The 17,604-nt window shown below is 42.5% G+C and overlaps 1 protein-coding gene across 2 annotated transcripts in view; it reads left to right on the top strand.

Moving 5' to 3' along the window:
• Window positions 1-17,604, top strand: part of cwc27 (CWC27 spliceosome associated cyclophilin) — a 236,692-nt gene that overhangs the window by 200,838 nt on the left and 18,250 nt on the right. The window contains exon 14 of one of the 2 annotated variants that reach the window (XR_009446088.1): window positions 13,504-13,609. The exons of the other annotated variant lie outside the window; for it this stretch is intronic. The gene's annotated coding sequence lies outside the window, so the exon portion shown is untranslated. The remainder of the gene's footprint in view (window positions 1-13,503; window positions 13,610-17,604) is intronic. 2 annotated transcript variants of the gene reach the window in all.

Genomic DNA, 17,604 nt, shown 5'->3' with positions numbered 1-17,604 from the left:
GACTTCTAACAAAGCAATTCCTGTCCAGCTACAAAGCTGATATCTATTAATAAAGTAAAACTGCCTTAAGCTACTTTCTGTCCAAAAAAACAAATCCAATCCAAAAATCAGCTTATCGATGTACTCTTATTCTTCAGCAAAGTAATGGAAGGTGCAGTCATCAGTGACCAGTAAACTGCTCAGTGATGCTCTCTTTGGGTCTGCGAGGACCACTTGTCTCCAATCTTCTTAACAGATTTGGTTTTATCATGGGGAAAAGAAAAAGTTAAATCCTACAGGTGAGTGAGAATGATTGGTCTTGACATCAAGGCACATACATATAGCCAAGAGTGATAGCAAAGAACCCAAGTAAAAGTGAAGTCATTGGTCATGTAGGTACCAGAACATTAAGGATCAACTGACCTAGGCCCAACTGTCTTCAACTCCTTCTCACTCGCCATCCTTTGATCAGAAGGTCATAATGGGGATGCTTGTTCAAGATTCAGTTCAGTTCACAACTCTTCAGGCAACGAAGCAATCCATGACTACATTCATCAAAACTTGGACAACATTCAGTTTTAGGTTGGAGTGTAATTTAGTAACGTTCACAAAATACCAAACACTTGCACCTTCAAAAAGAGAGCCAAATTACCACCTCATGTACAATGGCAGCATCATTTGTGAAACCCTCCTATCAACATCTTGGTGGTTACCATGTAAGTATTCCACTTACAGAAACAGGGTTGAGTTTCATGCATTAATGACACCTCTGATTTTTCAAAGTCTGTCCACCGTCGACAAGCCACAAGCCAAGTGCGTGATAAAATACTGCCCACTTGACTTGAGACTGTGTGTAGCTATAACAATGCTCAGGAGCTCAGTACCATTCAAGACAAAGCAGTCCATATAATGGGTACCTCCCATATACCAACTAAATAATCTTGCTGCACCACAATGAGACTGCAGCTGCTATTTTTACCATCTACAAGGCATTATGCAAAGTAACCAAGGCTTCTTCAATGGCAACTTTTAAGGAGAATTAAAACACCCAACACTTAGAAGAACAAGTGAAGCAGACAAGTGGGACATCACGTGCAAGATCCCTCCAAAATGCATACCGTTCTGTTTTTGAATGAACCACATGTTGCAGCATGAAAATCCTGGAATTCTCTTCCTAACAGCACTGTAACTATACCAATACCACAAGGACTGCAACAGCTTAAGAAGGTGGCTCGCCATTACAGTGGTGTAATTGCCGGACTGTTAAACTAGAGACCCAGGTAATGTTCTAGGGACCCAGGTTCGAATCCCGCCACAGCAGATGGTGGAATTTGAATTCATTAAAAATCCAGAATTAAGAATCTAATGATGACAAGACATCAATTGTCAATTGTCGGGGGAAAAACCTCATCTGGTTCACTAATGTCCTTGGTTTAGTCTGGCCTACACATGACTCCAGACCTACAGCAATGTGGTTGATTGTAAACTGCCCTCTGAACAATTAGCGAAGGCCGATAAATACTGGCCAGCAACACCCATATCCAGTGAATGAATTAAAAAATCTTGAGATCTGTTGATCTGTGAGCCTGCAGTGCCCAGAACGCACTCAAATAAAAGTTTCATGAGAGTTGCACAAGAAATTTGAGAATGGTACCAGGGTTGAGAGATTTCAGTAATGTACATTGATTGGAAAAACTGGATTGTTTCTTCCTAAAACAGTTGAGCAAGATTTCATAAACGTGTTCAAAAATTGGAAGAGTGTTGCTAAAGTAGAGAAGAAGAAACTGTGTTCGCTGGCAGGATGCTTGATAACTAGTACCAGGATTTAAGATAGTTGTCAAAAGAACCAAAGTGAAATGAGAAATCCTTTTCTGTAATGAGTTAGGATCTGAAATGTACCATCTGAAAAATTGGGGAAAACACATTTAAATGGGTGAGTCTTCAAAAGGGTGAGTCTTTACTCCGTTTGATCAGTTAATGCTGTATATTGTTTTGCTCCATTTCTCATAAATGACTATTAAAATTGCAGCAGAATAAACGCATCCACTACTGCTATTTTGTATACGTCAGCAGTGGTCATGAATGTGAGAAGGCTGAAACGAAATTTACTTTTGATTTTGTGTTATGATGTAGCCTGGGACAGAATAAGGCATTCAAATTTCCAGTGTACTTTTGGCTAGAAATTTAAATGATTAAGCATCAGATTGTGTGTTCTAAATTAGAGCCAGCAGGAAGCAATCTTGTCCTGTTAATTAGAACTCTGTTGTCCTAATGTAAATAGGTATTTTGGACTCAGCATGTGGTTAACAAGAACTTCTTGCATCAGGTCTTTAAAGTTTCAATTGTGTTAGTACTTGAATATGCGATTAATGTCTGGTTGTTTTTCATTTACCTCTTGCAAACCACGCTTTCCCTCCCACCCCCTGACTCTCCACTGAAAAGAATGTACTGCGTCGTGAGCATCAATTGTTTTTCTGGAGAAAATATAATTTTAGAAAAGTTAACAGTAGGAACTTAATCGGTATGTAATGCACACAGATCTAGCTTTGTATATTTTAACATCATTTGTATATTTTATACTTACGTTACACTGATGTTTGCAAAGATGTTTATGGAAGTCCATTGGATATTTTGATTTTCTTTTATTAAATGTGATCCCAGTGTAAATAATATGTAGCAACGAATAGCCAAATTGAGGCCGAAGTCTAGACAAACAGCTGTGCAGTCTGCCATACGACTGCATAGTGAATAATTTTGTCTGCCCTTATCATGCTTATACTTTCCTTCCTGATTATTACGTAGATTTTAGCATCAGATTTGGGTGCAAATGTTTGGTTTCCCTGTAAAGGAGCAAAGTGCCTGTTGGAGATCGTTTTTATTTTTGCTTAGTGCTTTGTTATTTTGTTAAGTACTTTCCTTTTGCTTCTACATTTAGGTATTATGTACATCTTGTTGCCTATACTACAAATGAAAATCAATTAGCTGTCTTGTAATAACTCATTACCAACTCCAGTTCATCATGGTTAATTAGTTGAATATTTATATTACAGTATTAGAAATACAAATGTAGGTTTTCTTCAATATGGTCAAAGTTTTAAATACCCAGTTACTCCTTTGTTGTCTTAAGTACTGTAAGTTTTTGACATTTCTTGAATTTTGAAATGTTTGCTTCAGTTTTTATTTAATGTCAGTCTGACATGTAATTTGGTCAGACATAAGGGAGCCAAGAAGTTCACTGGAACTAGTGGCTTCTTCTGCATAGTCTTTTTACAATTAACTCATTCCCCCAGGAAACACTCTTCTTCAGCATCAAAAATCAGTTACTCTTGTTTTTTTTGACGTTTTGAACTTTCTCAGCCTTGTATGAGTATCTTAGAAACCATATATTGGAAGGTGTCCTCATTGTGAACTTGAACTTGAGAATATATTTCACAGGAACTTCAATGGAAGAGATGCAGATGCAGATGGAAATATGGCTTAAGTACAATTTATGCATTTTCTTCCATGTCTCTTGAGTCAATCTTATTGCAGACACCAGGAGAGCTGTGTACCTTTTTACTCCTTTATCTTCGTAAATAGTGTATGATGATCATTGCTGCCAGTGATTTTGTGGAACTAAACTAAAACAGGAAAGTTGATGAGTATAAATTAAATAAGTTATTGTTGTTTGCTACATAATTTGATGCTTGCCCAGTTTGCCAGCTATGCCTTTCAGGATTTTTCTCACCCAGAATCCATTCTTTATGGTTGTCCCTTCAGTGCTTCATTCAAGTGATATTTCATTTGGAAGAGTGAAGGTTCGCCAATTGAGGGATGTAGTAGATGGTACTCTGGGGGGGTATTCCTAGCTCTGAAGTTACATGAATTAATGGAGTTCACTGTCACCGTGGTAAAATTTCATAAGTGAGTATTATCCAATGGTAAAATGCTATGATTCTACTTTTCAGTCAGTAGAGTACAGTTAATGAAGTGGTTTGGAATGCTATCTGATGTATTTGATTCTGTGAGGACTGTTGTATTATTTCATGGATTGCAGACTAGCTAGGCAGAATATCTTGAAGGGTGATAGACGCCATCACAACCTGCGATGGCCCAATATAAAGGTACCCAAATTGCCTGTAGTCAGACTGTCAGTGTAATGGAGTCAGTGTAGGGTGTTAACTCAGTTACATATAAGTAACGTACTGTAAAATCAGTAAGCACAATACTCATAGTATTTATGGCCGTGATGTTATAGTACTGTAAATGATTATCGTTGTTATCAAACTTCAAGGTATCAGTTCTGACAAGATGCTGATCTTTGAGCCATATGTTACATATGCTAACACAATAGGGCAGCTCTCAGACTATTATCATGCTGTCAGTGGTGCTTGACCCAAGAAACCATTCATAACTCCATGAAGGCAGCAAGTGGGCACTAAAAAGCTCTTGCTGATATAGTGGCAGCTAATTGGTACTAAAGGCTGAAAAAAGACAGCAGCAATGACAGAGATAGTAGGAACTGCCCATGCTGGAGTCTGAGATAACAAGGTGTGGGGCTGGATGAACACAGCAGGCCAGGCAGCATCAGAGGTCCTTAGAAGAGGCTTCGCAGTGGGGTTAAAACTCACTCGGGTTCAAACTCACTCACAGCTAGTAAGAACTGCCTCTGATGCTGCCTGGCCTGCTGTGTTCATCCAGCCCCACACCTTAAAGCAGCCGTGACAGGTGTGAAGAGTTATTTTACTAATGAATATTTCTCCTCATTTACCCAAGCTCGGACAGAAGCTACAACTACAAGTAAGCCTAATATGCTGCAACTTGTACTGAAGCAAGAAAATTTCTGGGTGTTGTGTCTCTTTTTCAAGCAAAGAAAGGCCACAGATGATCTGGTTTTTAAAAAAATGACAGTTTAAAGAAGCTGGTGGATAGTTCCAATTGAAGAAAGTGATCCTGGACCTAAAAAGAAGAAATAAGTACTGAGAAAACATTCCCTGTACTAAAAAATCTTACTTGTGCTCAGTTTTTGGTTGATTATACCATATTGCATACATTTCAGGAATGGCATTAAAATAGAAAACCGCATGCATGTCTTCATCACTCTTTTTGGCTCAAATGACAGCTACAGGCACAAATTTGCTACTTTTAACCAGCAGCAAGGAGTGAAACAAAGGAGAGAAGCACTGCAAAATAAAGATGATAGAAAGAAGCAAGTATACAGTAATACACATTTTTAGAGTGGCACTATAAAGAGTTCAGTAAGATAAAAATCAAATATCCATGTATGGATTGAAACTCCATTAGCATTTGTGAGAACTTCAATCAGTTAGGGTTAGGGTTAGGATTAAGAATCAGTCTTTGCCTCAGATCAACAAATAAAGACAATCAAATTCCTCGTTGTTCTTGGAAAAGCAGGATTCAGTAAAATCAAATCTTCCATTATTTCTAATGATGGCAGCAAGGATCTTGACAAAGTTTAAGATTTTGGAAGAGTTTAAAATTTGCATCAGGCTCAGGTTGCTGAAGCTAGAGTTAATGTCATACTGTGACAGCTACACGAGCAATCAACAAATTCATAGACGGGAGACTGTATAAAGGTACGGAATGTGATTTCACCAAAGCTAACTTAGCTTAAAGGCTGTGGAACTGATCACTAGCTCTACACCATTAAATCCTTCAGAAAGGCAGTAGTAGACAAATCCACAGAATATACCATTGATGCTCGCTAGAAGAGATACATAAGTAAAGCAATTGCAGTTGGTCAACAACATCCTCAGGTGCTTAACTCTACAACTATTGCAACTGTCAACAGGTTAGGTAAAGTGTCCAAATATTGTATGAGATTTGATTTATCTCATTCATGAAGACAGTATCCAGCGTTTTGTGACATATATAGGCTGTGTTCTGCAAGCAGACCTAGGTCTAAAGTGTGTAAGAAATCTAATTGCTTAGGGAAACCCAGAGTCCAATACAGTGCTCCACAACAGCATGTGAAGACGAGTCAACGATGGAATAATGGCCAGGACATTTCCAAAGTTCCATCTATGGCATGCAAGAAAAAGGTACAAAATTGAAGTAGTATATGCAATGTCACAGCTTACAAACCCCGGTCTGACAGCCCATCAGGCTTGAAGATACATGCCGCCAGAAAAACTTTACCACGATCCAAATGATATTTCTCGAAATTAACTTGCGCTATAAAAAGAAGTGTTTTGGTTTGTTTTCCAGTATTTTTGTCTGTGGACTGAAATTGGAAAAGAACTGTTTTAAAACCAAATAATGCTACCATTCTTAAAAGAAATAATTGGACATTTTGTAAGGACTCTTTACGCAGCTGTTTGTTCAAGATGTACTTGAAGTGTAGTTTGCTGTTGAGCTAAAACTGAGGGTTAGAGGATGATGACTTCAGCTTGTACAAGGGGGCATAGCTACAAATTGAGGGGTGATAGATTTAAGACAGATGTCAGAGGCAGGTTCTTTACTCAGAGAGTGGTGAGGGCGTGGAACGCCCTGCCTACCAATGCAGCCACATTAGGGGCAGTTAAACAGTCCTTGGATAAGCATATGGAAAATGATAGGATAGTGTAGGGGAGGGGCTTAGATTAGTTCACAGGTCGGCGCGACATCGAGGGCCAAAGGGCCTGTTCTACGCTGTATTGTTCTATGTACAAATGGAGGTTCAGTCAGCAACAAGTAGCTAATTGGTCTGTGGACTAGGGACCAGTTAATGATGACTATGATCTCTGCTTGCCAACAGCTAGGTTCTCAGGTAGCTGACAGCTTGGGGCTGTAAAAGAAAAGCCATCAGACCTTGCCCAGCACAGGATCTTTCAGTTCTCTGCAGTAAAAGCTACTCTAAACATGAAGAATAGTCTTGCAGAATGTTATTCAGACAGCAAAGTGCATGATTGTGAAATATTTGGTTACTTGCTAAGATTTTCAGATCGCTATACTAAATTGACATCCCACATGTCAAGTGAACAGTTTACCCTCACCAGCGGCTCTCAGGTTTGGAAAACAGATCCACACAATTAACTCAGTGTTAACTTTGTTTTCTCTGAGGCTGAGATTTTTCACCATATCTTGCCAAATTCCCCTCACTGACTACGTAGCCCACATTTGTAGCACCCTTCTCGTCTATTTCTAATCCTTGACATATCAACTGTCACCACTTCCGTGATATTCCAGAGTGGAATGGCATCTCGTGATGCCACCTTTAAAAGGTCATCATGTACTCAGATATGGCAGAGAAGTGGAAATTGGAACCTCACTCTGTAGACAGGGATCTAGAGGTCCTACTGGACAGTGTAGTGCACAGATGGTATATCCCATACCCCCAGGACCAGTTGTGAAGGTCACTCACCAGGCCATGCCAACCTAGTATAAGGTTTCCACCCGAGTGAGTGCAATCTCAACTAACTGAAGAAATCTGGAGTGTAAAATGAAGGTCAATGACTTCACACTCACTTAGCTGCTGTCTCCCACCAAGACTTAAGGTCTGCCACTATTACCGTTTCCTGCAACATGTTCTGTCTCTTGTTCTTACCCACTCTCACCTCCAACACCATAAACCCAGTATGCCCTCTGTGCTGCTTGCTCACGGACTCTAGATACCAACCCACTTGTACCAAAAATAACATATGTGCCACTCACTCATCTCCCCTAATATTTATCCCCCACTCTCTCAGTACAGGAAGAAAACAACCCAAGACAGGGTGGAGTGTCCGATATTAAGCATCTTAATACTTATGAGTTAGGATTCTGACTCTGGGTGCCCCTTGGAACTGATTGACTGTTTCCACATCTCAACTGATATCACACACACTGAACTTTACTCACTGTGCCAGGCGCCCCCCGACTGAAGGGTATCTCCTTTGACTTGACTGAAGTCTACCAACAACCAAGACAAACTGTGCAAAATGGCCTGGCACTACAGCAATACTATGAGCTTTTTATCTCTGAGGTAAGATCTGCAGTTAATTTAGTCAATGATTATGGCTTTGTAAACTCATTCTGAGGGAATATCCTGGGGGGGGAAATTTGGTAAGGCTATTGAGGTGGGTTTAACCTAATTCAGCAGGGGGATGGGCACCAAAATTGTAGTTCGACTATAGAAAAGGTTGAGAGTAGGGTGGTCCGAAATAAAGTTTCGGGGAAGCAACATGGCACCGGCAAGCAAGAAGTTGGATTGAAGTGTGTCTACTTCAATGCCAGGAGTGTCCGGAATAAGGTGGGTGAACTTGCAGCATGGGTTAGCACCTGGGACTTCAATGTTGTGGCCATTTCGGAGACAAGAATAGAGCAGGGACAGGAATGGTTGTTGCAGGTTCTGGGATTTAGGTGTTTCAGTAAGAACAGAGAAGATGGTAAAAGAGGCAGAGGTGTGGCATTGTTGGTCAAGGACAGTATTACAGTTGCAGAAATGTTGTTTGGGGACTCGTCAACTGAGGTAGTATGGGCTGAGGTTAGAAACAGGAAAGGAGAGGTCACCCTGTTGGGAGTTTTCTATGGGCCTCCGAATAGTTCCAGAGATGTAGAGGAAAGGATAGCAAAGATGATTCTCAATAGGAGTGAGAGAGACGGGGTAGTTGTCATGGGGGACTTCAACTATCCAAATATTGACTGGGAACACTATAGTTCAAGTACTATAGATGGGTCAGTTTTGGCCCAGAGTGTGCAGGAGGGCTTCCTGACACAGTATGTAGATAGGCCAACAGGGGGGGAAGCCACATTAGATTTAGTACTGGTTAATGAGCCTGGCCAGGTGTTAGATTTGGAAGTAGGTGAGCACTTTGGTGATAGCGATACAATTCTGTTATGTTTACTTTAGTGATGGAAAGGGATAGGTGTATACCACTAGGCAAGAGTTATAGCTGGGGGAAAGGCAATTACGATGAAATTAGGCAAGATTTAGGGAGCATAGGATGGGGAAGGAAACTGCAGGGGATGGGCACATTAGAAATGTGGAGCTTATTCAAGGAAAAGCTCCTGTGCGTCCTAGATAAATATGTACCTGTCAGGCAGGGAGGAAGCTGTAGAGTGCAGGAGCCGTGGTTTACGAAGGAGGTGGAATCTCTGGTCAAGAGGAAGAAGAAGGCTTATGTTAGGATGAGATGTGAAGGCTCAGGGCACTTGAGGGCTACTAGATAGCCAGGAAAGACCTAAAGAGAAAGCTCAGAAGAGCCAGGAGGAGACATGAGAAGTTGTTGGCAGATAGGATCAGGGTAAACCCTAAGGCTTTCTATAGGTATTTAAGGAATAAAAGAATCACGAAAGTAAAATTAGGCCCAATCAAGGATAGTAGTGGTAAGTTATTAAAAATAAGTAAAGGAATTAGAGAAAGAAGAAGTGAAGATTTTGAACCATTTTATTTACCCATGTTATAATTTAGTTTCATATGGTTAATGTAACCATGTGATTTAGCCCCGACTCCTCCTCAGATTTATTGAGTGATTTCTTTGGGACTGTGCTCATGTCCCCACTTTCTGTGCAGCAGCCTCCTGGCATGGTGTGGCATCCTCTTGGCATGGTGTGGTGACCTCCTGGCGTCCTCCAGCAGCTTCCCACTGTGGCATGGCAACTTCTAGGCATGGCACAGCAGCTTTCTTCCGTAGGGGCCTCCTGGCGTGGTATGTTGCTGGCACGGTGCAGAGCCAGGGCCGTGTGCAGACTGGAATCTGGTTGCTAGCGTGGACTGCTGTATTAAACTCTTTCCTGTAATGCTGGACATTTTACTTCTGTATTGCCTAAAATCTCGTAACTAAAGAAGCTGTGTCTATGTACTTTTGTGTCTAAGTTGGTGTTTTAAATGGTGACATATAAACTTTTCACTAAACTCATTGAGTACATGTCCCAACAAAGGCTATTCTATTCTTCATCCATAGCCTTAAATGTTATGACATTTCAAGTGCGGGTTTTCTTACATTCCAGATTCCCATTGCCCTCTGAATGAAAGCGATTTTCCTCAAATCCCATCAGAAACTCATACCTTTCACTTTAAAATTACTTCTCCTCGTTGTTAACCCTTCAGTTAAGAGAAACTGCTCCTCCTGTCCACCCTGTCTCCATACCAATCTTATACACCTCAGTGAGGCCCCTCCTCAACCTTCACTCCGCTTGGGAAAAAAACCCAAGTCTATCCAGCCTGTCTTCATAGTTAAAATGCTCTGGCCCAGGCAATATACTTGTGAATGTCCTCTGCATCCCGTCCTTGACAATCACATCCTTCTGTAGCAGTCAGAACTATACACTGTACTCTAGCTACAGCCTAGCCAAAGTTTTAAACAGCTCCAAAATAACCGCTCTGCTCTTACAATCTATAACATGAGATAAAGGCAAGAGTCCTGTCGCCTTCAGGGATCTGTGGACAAGCACCACAAAATCCCTCTGTTCCTTTGAGCTTCTTAATGCCCTCTCATTCATTGAGTACTGCCTTGTCTTATTCATTTTTCTAAAGTGAATGACCGCAATTTTTTTAAGGTTAAATTCCATCTGCCACTGTTCTGCCATCTGAGCAGCTTGTAATCCAATACTTCTTTCTCTCTCTTACTGACCTGGCCAAACTGTGTTAGTTACAAACTTACTTAACGTTGCCCACCCCTTCCCCCCCATATTCTTTTATATCATTTAGATATACCACTATACTCGATCAAACCTTGCCTCTTCACGTGGACATTAACTCTCTCCTTCAGAATTTCATCCAAAAGTAGTCTGACCACTGATGCAAGATGCACTGGTCTGTAATTCTCTGATTTATCTTTACCACCAGTCTTGAAAAGTGGATTAGCTGCCCTCCAGTCCTCTGGCACCTTCCCTGTCAAATTAAAATTTCCTTCAATTCCTACAATTTCCCTCCCGTGTCTTCCACAGCTGCATGGAATACAACTCATCCAAATCTGGGGATTTGTCAATTTTAAGCCTGCCAAAAACCTCCAATACCTCCTCACTCCCTGTATCGGTCTGTTCAAGAACCTCTCAATCCCTCTCCCTGAATTCTGTGCCTACTTTCTCCTCAAGTTAAGACAGATGTGACATACTTGTTTAAACATCCTCCCAGTGCCCTCTGGCTGCATGCGAAGATAGCCTAATTTGCCCCTAATGGGCCTTACTTTTTCCCTGGTTATCCTTTATCCCTATACTTTACTTACAGAATATTTTGGGATTCTCCCAGATCTTGCGCACTGGTGTTTTTCCACACACCCTCTTTGCTCACGTAATTTTGTGCTTAAGTTCACCTGACACTCTTCCCCCACCACTAGGTCCTCTGTTGATTTGCTCCCTTTGTACCTGATATAGGCCTCTCTTTTCCTTCTTATTCAATCCTAAATATTCCTCAACGCTCAGGGTTCTTTGGGCTTGTTGCTCCTTTATTTCACTTGAAAGGGAACGTGTTGGGTCTGTTGACTCAAATTCCCCACCCCACAATTCTGCTGTAGATTTTTCCACAAGTAGCTGTTCCTGTCCACTTTGGCGAGATGCCACCTTAATTTAATAAAATTGCCTTCTTCCATCCAACGCTTTTTTTCCCGACCACCTTTTGCGTTTCCTTAATAAAACTTACCGTACTGTGTTATGTTCACTATCACTAAAATGCTCCCCCACCGCTACCTCAACCACCTGTCTGACTTCGGTCTCCAGCATTAGGTACAGCACTGCATCGTCCCTAAGATATAGGAGCAGAAGTTAGGTCATTCAGCCCATTGAGTCTGCTCTGCCATTCAATCATGGCTGTTAAGTTTCTCAACCCCATTCTCTCACATCCTCCCTGTAACCCTTGATCCCCATGACAATCAAGAGCCTATGTAACTCCATCTTAAATGTACTCAATGACCTGGCCTCCTCAGCCTTGCTTGGCAGCGAATTCCATAAATTCACCTCTCTGGATAAAGATGTTTCTCCTTATCTCTGTTCTAAAAGGTCTTCCCTTTTCTCTAAGGCTGTGCCCTCGGGTTCTAGTCTCTCCTACCAATGGAGAGATCTTCCCAGTATCCACTCTGTCAAGGCTATTGAGTATTCTACAAGTTTCAAGTAGATCCCCCACAACCTCATCCTTCTAAACTCCATCGAATATAGACACAGAGCCCTCAAAAGTTGCTCGTATGTTAAGATTTTCATTCTTGGGACCATTCTCATGAACCTCCTCTGAACCTGCTCCAGGGCCAGTACATCTTTCCTGAGATATGGGGCCCAAACCTGCGCACAATGAGGTTGTTCCTTTGTTGAACCTTGTGTATGTTGACATAAAAAAACCCTCTCGAATACACTTAAAGAAATCAGGTCCATTCTGAACCTTTTGCGCTATGACAGTTGGTGTTGGGGGAGAAACAAATGTTAATTGTTCAAGTTGCTCCTTAATAGCTAGGCTGGCACTTACCTCCGGATACAACGCATCATCCTCCGACACTTTCGCCTTCTACAATCTGACCCCACCACCCAAGACATTTTTCCATCCTCACCCTTGTCTGCCTTCCGGAGAGACCACTCTCTCCATGACTCCCTTGTCTGCTCCACACTCCCCTCCAACCCCACCACACCCGGCACCTTCCCCTGCAACCGCAGGAATTGCTACATTTGCCCGCACACCACCTCACTCACCACCATCCCAGGCCCCAAGATGACTTTCCACATTAAGCAGATGTTCACCTGCACATCTGCCAAGGTAGTATACTGTATCCACTGTACCTGGTGTGGCTTCCTCTACATTGGGGAAACCAAGGGGAGGCTTGGGGACCGCTTTGCAGAACACCTCCGCTTGGTTCACAATAAACAACTGCACCTCACAGTCGCGAACCATTTTAACTCCCCCTCCCATTCCCTAGACGACATGTCCATCATGGGCCTCCTGCACTGCCACAATGATGCCACCTGATGGTTGCAGGAACAGCAACTCATATTCCGCTTGGAAACCCTGCAGCCCAATGGTATCGATGTGGACTTCACAAGCTTCAAAATCTGCCCCTCCCCCACTGCATCACAAAACCAGCCCAGCTCGTCCCCGCCTCCCTAACCTGTTCTTCCTCTCACCTATCCCCTCCTCCCACCTCAATCCACACCTCCATTTCCTACCTACTAACCTCATCCCGCCTCCTTGACCTGTCCGTCCTCCCCGGACTGACCTATCTCCTCCCCACCTCCCCACCTATACTCTCCCCTCCACCTATCTTCTCCTCTATCCATCTTCAGTCTGCCTCCCCCCCCCCTCCCTATTTATTTCAGAACCCTCTCCCCATCCCCCTGTCTGATGAAGGGCCTCGGCCCAAAACTTCAGCTTTTGTGCTCCTGAGATGCTGCTCGGCCTGCTGTGTTCATCCAGCTCCACACTTTGTTATCTTGGATCCTCCAGCATCTGCAGTTCCCATTATCTCTGCACTTACTATTGTTTTTTTTTAAATTGCATAACCCAGGTCATTATAGACATCAACAGGGGTCAAAATATATATTTTCTTCCAAGGGCCCCTTTTTGAATTGCGCTGTTTTGTTTGGTAATGTAGTCATATAATAACAATATCTTCTGTGTTTTTGTTAACATTTTGGTATTTCACACAGAAGCAGCGTTTAGATGAATTCATCAATATAAACTTAAAGCCACAAAATCCAAGAAAAGTTTAATTTCCTGGACACCATCATATTTAAATGGGCAGAAGACAACAAGGTAAAGTTAGTAATAAATCTGTTTTAAAAATGCTGTCACATGGCATTTTTGTATGTAAAACTATCACTCAAAATGTTTTTTAAACATACATTCCATGGACTGGTGAGGTCACAGAGAAACAATTTGGCTTTAACACAGTCACTGTACCTTGAGTGGTTTTAGGTATGTAAGATGCTTTGAGCCATGATAATAAATGAGCAAAAATCTTTATAAAATAAATAGTTCAATACTAAATTATACAGTTGACACTTTGTTCATTTCAATAGTATCCACTACTCTCCCCCGCCCCATACGGTCGCTCCTGAACTCTTACAGCATTAAACCGGAGACATTTCTGTCATTTGCAACATGTTTTATACTTGACGTTTCCTCGTTCAAAGTTAACTTAAGCGTAAGGATTAAAAAGATTATAACTGCCCTCTCCCTTCTGAGGACCCTCACTCCTCTTTGCAACCCCTCTTGTCCCCCACTTCACAGTGTCACTTTTCTCCTCAGTCTAGCAGCCTGACAGTACAGGCTCCATCATCACCAGTGTCAGATCTGCTCCCTTCAGCCATGCTGACTGTTGCCTCCCACTTCCGCTACACTGCACCAGCTACTGTTTGCTTGACTTCCATTCTCCTTGCTAATGAGTCTTACTCCAGGACTATCAGCATCAAATGTGAGAAGAGAATCATTCTTAATTCGAGCAGAAGCTGCTCAGGATTCTGAACAGCTGTTCTTACGTGGATGGCTTTTTTCTGATTGGTTACTATTCCTGTGAATGAATTTGGCAAGGTGTTTTGGTTGCTATTGGGGGTGAATTCACCCACCACCCTGGATTTTGAGCATTGGTTATTAGGTAACTTTATGGTTACAAATAAAATGAAGTATGTGCTTACTGTTCAAAATTCTTATCACTATACCTTAAGTCTACCTCATTTGTCAAATATTGCTTGCACACTGGAGTTCTGATCTCTTGTTGTTTCTTATAATAGTTACGTAGTGAGCATTTATAATATAATTATTTGGGAACTTAGGTTCTAAAGTACCGGATTTTAGCTCTGTGGACGTGCTTTGTCTCTGCAATGGTTGTAAACTTTGTTTAATCATTGGCTCAAAACAAGTCTTTCTAAGAAATCATGAGATTTAAGCTGTGTCCAAGCAAGCCTCATGGTTGGCTCCCCTAACCCTAACTCAAGCAAGCCCCCAGTGAGAGAATTGCTGAAGTATTTACTCAAAATTTATGAAAGATTGAAAGAGGTCAAAAACAGGTCTAAAACAACGTTGCTGGAAAAGCTCAGCAAGTCTGGCAGCATCTGTGAAGGAAAAAACAGAGTTAACGTTTTGGGTCCGGTGAACCTTCTTCAGAACCCAGGTCTGGTTCAGAGTGAAAAGATATGTACCAGTTCTAGGGCACTTTAATTCTGGTAGTCTCCAGGCTGTCAGAGCTGTAAGAAGGTATTACAGTTGGAAACAAAATAGACAAACAGAAGCCCTGAGACTTTTCCATAGAGTTCTTTGTGTCCTCGGGGAGAGATAATTACAGAGAGGATAATGTGCAGAAATTTGTCAAAAGGAAATTGTCACCATGTCAATTGAGTAAGAAATTTAAAAGTGAAGTAAGGAATAATATTTCATTGGGAATGAATGTCTGTCAAGGTTATTGATGCGGAAATGGATTGAACCTGTTTTTTGCTGTTTCTGACAAGTAATTTTTCAAATATATGTAGGTTTATTTTCTATCTTTTGTATCATAAGCGCACATTCTTTTAAAATTGCATTGATATGTCCTATGCATGTGTTCAATGACTGACTACCATGGTAACCAAGGTGCAAAAGGTATGATCTAGCAAGCCAAGCTTCACTCTGGGACTTGACTCGTCCAGTATTACTATCAACTGGGATCATAGCAGTTACAAATATCTAGTTTTTGGTCCATGGGCTTTAATAGCTTTTAGTTTTAGCAATTAAAGCTTAAGAAACAGGGTAAATGCAATGAAAGCATCATGGTGTCTAGTATGCTTTAAAGTGTTTATATCATATTGCTTTAAGAGGTTACCCAAATTTGTTTAATACAGTCAGAATATAGGAAAGTTTGATCTAACTTAGTTTAAAAGCATTCAATGAACAGGTGAGCAGTCATTGAAGCTCCCGTGGCCAGAGCACATGATGATGGAGTCTCGAAGCCAGATATTTGAGAGTGAAAAGAGTTGGAATCGATTCTAAAAGAGACAAAGTTCTAATGAGATTTAGTGACTGACAGTGTTAGTCCCGTTTGGGGATTGGTTGAGAAATCCAAGGGGTTTTTCTTGGCCGCGTTTGCTATTTGTTATGCTGCATGTACTGTTCAGTTACAGTTAGTCTCAAGTTAATTCTGTTAAAAGTATAAATGGTATAGATATATTGTGGATGGGAGATAATCCGCCGCATCTGCTCCCACGATAAGACATTCCACTCCCGCACATCCCAGATGTCCAAGTTCTTTAAGGACCGCAACTTTCCCCCCACGGTGATCGAGAACGCCCTTGACCGCGTCTCCCGCATTTCCCGCGACACATCCCTCACACCCCGCCCCCGCCACAACCGCCCCAAGAGGATCCCCCTCGTTCTCACACACCACCCTACCAACCTCCGGATACAACGCATTATCCTCCGACACTTCCGCCATTTACAATCCGACCCCACCACCCAAGACATTTTTCCATCCCCTCCCCTGTCTGCTTTCCGGAGAGACCACTCTCTCCGTGACTCCCTTGTTCGCTCCACACTGCCCTCCAACCCCACCATACCCGGCACCTTCCCCTGCAACCGCAGGAAATGCTACACTTGTCCCCACACCTCCTCCCTCACCCCCATCCCAGGCCCCAAGATGACATTCCACATTAAGCAGAGGTTCACCTGCACATCTGCCAATGTGGTATACTGCATCCACTGTACCCGGTGCGGCTTCCTCTACATTGGGGAAACCAAGCGGAGGCTTGGGGACCGCTTTGCAGAACACCTCCGCTCAGTTCGCAACAAACAACTGCACCTCCCAGTCGCAAACCATTTCCACTCCCCCTCCCATTCTCTTGATGACATGTCCATCATGGGCCTCCTGCACTGCCACAATGATGCCACCCGAAGGTTGCAGGAACAGCAACTCATATTCCGCCTGGGAACCCTGCAGCCATATGGTATCAATGTGGACTTCACCAGTTTCAAAATCTCCCCTTCCCCTACTGCATCCCTAAACCAGCCCAGTTCATCCCCTCCCCCCACTGCACCACACAACCAGCCCAGCTCTTCCCCCCCACCCACTGCATCCCAAAACCAGTCCAACCTGTCTCTGCCTCCCTAACCAGTTCTTCCTCTCACCCATCCCTTCCTCCCACCCCAAGCCGCACCCCCAGCTACCTACTAACCTCATCCCACCTCCTTGACCTGTCCGTCTTCCCTGGACTGACCTATCCCCTCCCTACCTCCCCACCTACAATCTCTCCACCTATCTTCTTTACTCTCCATCTTCGGCCTGCCTCCCCCTCTCTCCCTATTTATTCCAGTTCCCTCCCCCCATCCCCCTCTCTGATGAAGGGTCTAGGCCCGAAACGTCAGCTTTTGTGCTCCTGAGATGCTGTTTGGCCTGCTGTGTTCATCCAGCCTCACATTTTATTATCCTAGATATATTGTGGGTTGTTTTTATTATGCAGTGAATTGTTATGATTTAGAATGCACTGCCTGAAAGGGCGGTTAGGAAACAAATTGACTAAATACATAAGGAATGAAGATTGTAGTGCTCTGGAGAAGGAAAATGAGAGTAATTAAATAGCTCCTTCAAAGAGCTAATGCAGACCTAATAGCTAGAATGGCTTCCTTCCTTGCTGTCATGTTCTAAATCATATATTTGTTCGGAGAAAGGAAAGAGTTGTGTTTCTCTTTACGCAATGTGCAACGAAACCTGGGTGTCACGGTGGAACAGTTGTTGAAGGTTGGCATACAGGTACATTGGGCAGTGGAAAAGACAATGGCATGCC

Source organism: Stegostoma tigrinum, chromosome 1, assembly GCF_030684315.1.
Source record: "Stegostoma tigrinum isolate sSteTig4 chromosome 1, sSteTig4.hap1, whole genome shotgun sequence".
Lineage (NCBI taxonomy): Eukaryota > Metazoa > Chordata > Chondrichthyes > Orectolobiformes > Stegostomatidae > Stegostoma > Stegostoma tigrinum.
This window is presented reverse-complemented; position numbering and strand designations above follow the sequence as displayed.